The 6,555-nt window shown below is 37.5% G+C and overlaps 1 protein-coding gene across 4 annotated transcripts in view; it reads right to left on the bottom strand.

The window, feature by feature from the left end:
- rassf6 (Ras association domain family member 6) overlaps positions 1-6,555 on the bottom strand; it is a 52,332-nt gene that overhangs the window by 20,615 nt on the left and 25,162 nt on the right. Inside the window, exon 1 of one of the 4 annotated variants that reach the window (XM_032539646.1) lies at positions 1-88. This exon is cut by the window's left edge and continues 106 nt beyond it. The exons of 1 other annotated variant lie outside the window; for it this stretch is intronic. The gene's annotated coding sequence lies outside the window, so the exon portion shown is untranslated. Of the gene's footprint in view, positions 89-6,555 lie in introns of those variants that run through there. 2 more of the 4 variants (XM_032539648.1, XM_032539649.1) reach the window with 2 other exon arrangements.

Here is a 6,555-nt window from a genome sequence, read left to right as displayed (position 1 = left end):
GTGTGTGTGTGTGTGTGTGTGTGTGTGTGTGCTCATAGGTCCAGAGTAACGTGCATGTGGTTAGAGGTGAGTTTGTGTAGCACACTGCAGCAGCTGGTTAATTATTGCAGGACACGTTGAGACATTGTTTAGAAGGAGGGGCTGGCTGACACCAGATATGACTTGCCAGCTTTCCTGCTCTGTGTGTGTGGTGTGTGTGTCTAGAGAAAGAGAAAGAGAGAGAGAGAGAGAAGAGAACACAACTAAGACTACTAACAAAAACACAGAGAACCCCATGAGAGTCAAATATGGATCCGATACCATCAGACACTAAAACACTACAAAACACTAATCAATAAGAAAAAAAGAGCTTTACAGATCTGAAGAACTTAATACAATAGAAGAAGCCATTGACTAAACTTCTTTTGGATTTTTGTGGAATAAATTCAGTTCATAGCATTAAATAACGATAAATTAACAATACAAAATGGTTTGATCTGGAAAAATCACTTTACATTTTGAAGAATATTGATTATAGTGCAATCACCCCCCAACAACACTCAGTATTTGAAAATCTTTACCAGTTAGAGGAAAAGGTGAAAGGATACCAAACCCCTTAGATACAGAAATAACACTAATAGAAATCCAGAGCCTGCAGGCTCTGAAGGATGGAAAGACTGGTGAAGTGGACAGCATCTGCCCTGATATGCTAAAGCACAGTAGCCCTACACTGCAGGCAGCCCTCCACAAGCTGTTCTGGAGTCTAGTTATTTCCCTAAGATCTGGAACCATGGACTGATCACCCCTATTTTCAAAAGTGGTGACAGTTTGACCCTAACAATTACAGAGGCATTTTTGTGAACAGCAGTCTGTGGAAGGTTTTCTGCAGAATTATTAATGCCAGAATACTGTTCTTCCTTACCAAGCACAACGTTCTAAGTAAAAATCTAATTGGCTTTTTACTGAAATATTGTATGTCAGACCACATTTACACTCTGCACACCTTTATCAAAACTACACAAAAATTAAAAATGGGAAAATATTTGAATGTTTTATAGACTTTAAAAAAGCATTTGACTCAATATGACAAGATAGGCTTTTGTTATAAACTCATTGAAAGCGGTATGGGGGGTAAAGTGTATGACTCGATTAAATCACTGTACACGGAAAATAAATGTGCAGTAAAAATTGTCTCCAAAAGAACTGAATTCTTTAAACAAGGACATGGAGTGAGACAGGGATGCAGTTTGAGTCCAACACTGTCTAATATTTACATCAATGAACGAGCAGCGATGTTGGAACAATCTGCAGCCCCAGGTCTCACACTTCATGATACCAACATCAAGTTCCTGCTCTATGCCGATGATCTAGTTCTGTTGTCCTCAACAGAAGAGGGTTTACAACAGAGCCTGTCCGTCCTAGAGCAGTACTGTCAGAAAAGGGCACTGACAGTAAATCTGGAAAAGATTTATGGTATTTCAGAGGAGAGACAGATCTCAAGGAAGAGTTACAACTTCACTCTGGAAAACACCAGACTACAACAAAAGTGTTCATGTGTCTTTATGTGTCATATAATTACTTAGGGGTTGAAATTAGTGCATTAGGGAGTTTCAACCTGGCCATAAACACACTGTGTAATAAAGCTCGAAAAGCTTTGCATGCACCAAATGCAAATTTGGAAAAACAAATACCCCCACAAGAATTTGGCTAAAAATCTGCAATTCTCTGATAACACCAGTAATCCTTTACGAAAGCAAAGTTCGGGGCCCAATTTTGAAAACAGGATTTAAAAGCTGGGATAAAACTCACACGGAAAAACAACAATTAGAATTCTGTAAAATTATTCTAAAAGTTTGCCCAAACGTACCAAACCCTAGAACTTGGTATGTTCCTTCTGAAAATTCAAATCCAAAAAAGGTCAATTAAATTTTGGCAGCATTTAAATCAAACTGATAAACATTCCACCGCATACAAAGCTCTCCTGAGCAACCAGCAGTGTTCAGATGTCCAACCCCTGGACCAGCTAGCTTGGAGGTACACAGAGCTAAACACAGTCAGTGCTGTACAGACAGGAAGAGAGACAGAGACAGGTGCACTGAGCTTCAGAGCCACCACACCCACAATCCTCAGTCTTCAATCAAAAGATTTGAAACTAAATTAAAAGACGAGTATAAAGAACAATTACAAAATGGAAATAAAATACAACACAAGCTCCTCCGTTATCAATTCTTAAACAGAAACATCCAATTGGCTGAATATTGTATCTCAAAACATAAAATCCAAAATAAATACAAATTTTACCAAAATACAGGGTCAGTGACCTTAAGCTGGAAATTGACAAAGGTCGACTTTTAAAAGTGTGGAGACCAAGAGAGAAACGTGTCTGTACACATTGCCAACAGGATATTGAAACAGAATTACATTTCCTATGTACATGTACCAAATATGAAGACTTAAGAACAAAATGTTTCCAAACATTTGAAAAACACACACCAGGCTTCACTACTTACACTGAGGACAAAAAGATTTCTTTTTTATTAGAGGAAGATAAAAGCATGGCATGGCTAGCAGCTAAATGTCTTCTCCTGCCACAATACTAGGCAAAATAAATAGAGAATTTCAGATATTATCGTTTTTCTATTCTTTTTTATTGTTTCAAAGTACCCTTTGACAGACATGCGTCATTTGTTTAGTATCTACAATTATATCATAAGTATCCTGTTTACTTGTATTATTATATCAGATGTATTTACTCCTTGTTGTTGTTTATATTTATGTTTGTTCTTATGCTTTGGCAACACAGATGTATTTTTTGTCATGCCAATAAAGCCACATGAAACTGAAAATTGAAATTGAGAGAGAAAGAGAGAGAGAGAGAGAGAAAGAAAGAAAGAAAGAGAGAGAGTGTGTGAGTTAGCAAGCCCATGGATTGACAATTTGCTGTTGGCCAACTTTCAAGACTTGTCCTCATAATCAGAATCAATTTATTTAGTTCCAGATTGAAGTTGCTGTAAATGTAAACACACACACAGCAAAACAGGAAGATAAAGACAAAAGCATACAGCTAAAACAAGTACAACAAAAGCTGAACAAATTAATAATAACAAATAAACATAAACACCATTATATACACACTGGTTGGTGAAAAAACAGGTGTACTGTATACATAAGTACATGCTGTATAAAAGCAACAATGACCAACAACATTATGTAGATTCTAAACAAATTTTGAGTGTGTACCAGATCACTTTGTGGTTGGTAATGTACAGTATGCATGCATTCATAGAGTGCAGGATTTATAGATTGCTCCCCAAGCTGATTAGAATGTAACATGTGAATTGCAATTGGTGCCAAAGTGTATGTGTAGAAAGTTCTTCTTAATACTGAAATGTGGTCACTGAAATGATGTGGCCACAGTGGTTATGAAACCAATATACATCTAGAAAACCTAGACCCCAATTATCCAATATTAGCTCACTTAATATGGCTTTTTGAAGAAGAATATATAGTATGCAGCTGGTCCTAGCAGATGACAGCTGCAAGTTCATACAGTAGAATAACGAGAACAATAATCCAGGAGGGCTTCCTGTGGACAGACATCCAATACTCTTAGTAATTGGGTTCAAGCTAAGGCACCCTGGTCATGACGCTGATTGTTAGGTGGAGAGCAAACACTCAATAACGCCAAACCGGGACAGGTGGTCCAAGCAATCTTTCAAGTGTGGCTAGGGTCCCCTAGATCCCCTGTGCATGTGGAGTACAGTAAACACAGATTAATGAGACCTTCCTCTTAATTCCATAGAGGTGCTGTTTTGGATAAGTTTTATACATATCCTAAAAATATTTTTGTTATGTCACTATCAGATACATACAACATATCCATTTCATGCATGGTGTACCACAGGGATCAGTGCTCGGTCCTTAATTATTCAACTTTTACATGTTATCTTTGGATCAAATATTTCAAATGCATCATCTTTTTCATTTGTATGCACATGATTCTAAGATATACTACTTATTTGATTTAAATAGCATAATTCAACTGAGCAAAGTATTGGATTGAAACACTGGTTCTCATCTCAGAATTTATTTAGGTCAAACTCAAATAATTCAAAATGTATTATATCATTTAAAAAAATCCCCTGTAATATATATATGGTAGTGGCTCCTGACTATATGAGACACATGACTGAGTGCAGCCTGAGATCCTGTAGTAAGTCTCTGTTAATAATTTCAACTTAAAGGCTAAAAACTATAGGAGAGTGGGCCTTTGTAGTCATCAGCCTAGCTAGCTCATTATTTTCACTACTAATTAAGTTATTTTTAATGTAATTGCCACATGTGACCTGTTCCTTTCCTCTATGTGTGATTTTGTCTATGCTGTATTTCTGTTTATGTTGTAACTGGTGTGCCATCTTGGCCAGGTCTCCCTCGAATAAGAGATTTCAATCTCAAGGGATTTCTTGGTTAAATAAAGGTTAAATAAATAAAATAAATTAAGTATATTGTACATATAGCACAAATTTGGGGCAACCTCTAGCTCACCTGGTAGAGTGTGCGCCCCATGTAGGCTGAGTCACTAGCAGTGGCCCATATTCAAATCCATACTGCAGCACTTTGATGCATGTCATCCAATCTCTCGTTCCAGTCCTGTCTATTTACTATCACTAATAAAATAAAAAGTAAAATGATAAATAGATAGCATACATTTGCTGATATTTATAACCTATTTGAGCTAATCTTGTTCACTCTTTTCTCTGTTATCCCAGCAGGGACAAAACTGTGGGTTACAGCTCCAATTGAAAAAACGTGGCTTCCGTTTCTTGATGCTGGGAACTTTGGCAGAGAATATTCTCAACATGTAATCTAACCACAGAGTGCATTTAGTTTCTATACAGGTCCAGCCTGAAGCATGGTGCTTTGAAAGATCTATAAGTAAAAGTTTGTCCTGCAGTTATTGTAAATACCACTTCAGGGTCAAATGTGAGTTTTAAGTGTAACCATGCCAGAGTGTTTATGCTCCCTCAAGAGAAAACAGCTGTTTAGTTCAACTGTTATGAAAGAGTAGTAATCCAATGCTCCACAACATACAGGATGACTGGATGGTATTTATCTGTAAACTCCATGACAAAGGTAGATCACTAAATGAAAAATATTTTAAAACAATGTTTGAACTGAGTTTACTGTTGTGATTCTGGTTCAGGAGCAGTTCATTTCTGTGTCAGCAGAGGGAGTCAGAGTATTAATACACAAGTGTTCCAGCATCATACTGCTGAGTCAGTGGTCCCTGGCAAAGCAGTAGTCTGATACTCTAATGTGTTTTCATTTTTTTTTCTTGTGGTCTGGTATTGGTTCCTTGCATGTGTTTGAGATACTTCAGTAGCGTGTTGCCTTCATTAGAAAAAATCCTACGTCTTATACAACAGCAGCACCTAGTGGTGTGCAGTGTCAATGAAAGAACTGCTTAAATAATGGACTGTAGTTGGCCTCCTTTATGAAAAGGACACAATGTGTTTTATGAAGGGAGATGAGAGTCAAACGTATACAGTATAACAGAGATAAAGAGGAGGGGATATCAAAAAAGCAACTCAAATTGGGCAAACAAATCTCTTAGCTTTTAACAACAACCCATATCACTGACGGCAACCTCAACATTGCAAATGGTATTGTCCATAATATAAAATCTGAAGCCTCATACTGTAGCACAGAACTACATCCACACAACAACTAACCTGAACTAAGTTTTTTAAAGCCTTAGACCACAGTTTTTTAACTTATTGTATCAATAACGTGTGGCTGTGCCTGCTTAGAGAATACAATAGCTGGCTTCATCCAAAGCAGAATGGATAAGTGAACTGAAATGCCATTCCGTTCCCAAAATAAAACAGGACATACAGGCTGGCAGGCAACAGGTGGACACAAAGGCTGCCTCCTGGCTGTGTGTGTGTGTGTGTGTATGTGTAAAGACATGTTACGTAGTGAGTTGGACTATGCCTTGCATGTATTGGGACCTGCTGTGTTGTAGACAGTATTCTGACACTTCCCCTTTCTAAGAAACATTTAGTTCATGAAAAAAAAAAAAGTTCTTCTATCTGGTAACCAACCTTTAACGGGTGATGGGACTACTCTCCTCAATGTTTGTTTGCCCCCTTTAAGTCCCATGTAGGGTAAAATGCTGTATTATGTATATGTAAAATGGACTAGATTGGATTCAAAAGTTATTTGGGGATATGCGACAACATAAAAGTGTAGCATATTAATGAAAATCTCTCTCTTATATATTATATCTATAGTATTGGTTGCCATTTCTGTTTTTTGACTTCTCTTTTGTGTTTTTGCTCCAATGACACAAATGTGACTTATTTCAACCTGTCATGGCTCTAAAGAGCAGAACCTTGAATGCAGCTTGTTCTGTGCTTTGATGAGTAAACACTGTTGCTGATTACTGTGTATGAGGATAGCTCTCGATCACTGGAGTTGTTGTAGCTTTGGGCAAAGCTACAAAACCTGAGTGACTGTGCATGACGACAGCTAGCAGCTGCCACTGTCCATCACACACACACACACACACACACA

This window comes from Etheostoma spectabile, chromosome 16, assembly GCF_008692095.1.
Source record: "Etheostoma spectabile isolate EspeVRDwgs_2016 chromosome 16, UIUC_Espe_1.0, whole genome shotgun sequence".
Classification (NCBI taxonomy): Eukaryota; Metazoa; Chordata; class Actinopteri; order Perciformes; family Percidae; genus Etheostoma; species Etheostoma spectabile.
Note: the sequence above shows the minus strand (reverse complement) of the source record. Positions and strands in the feature narration are given on the sequence as shown.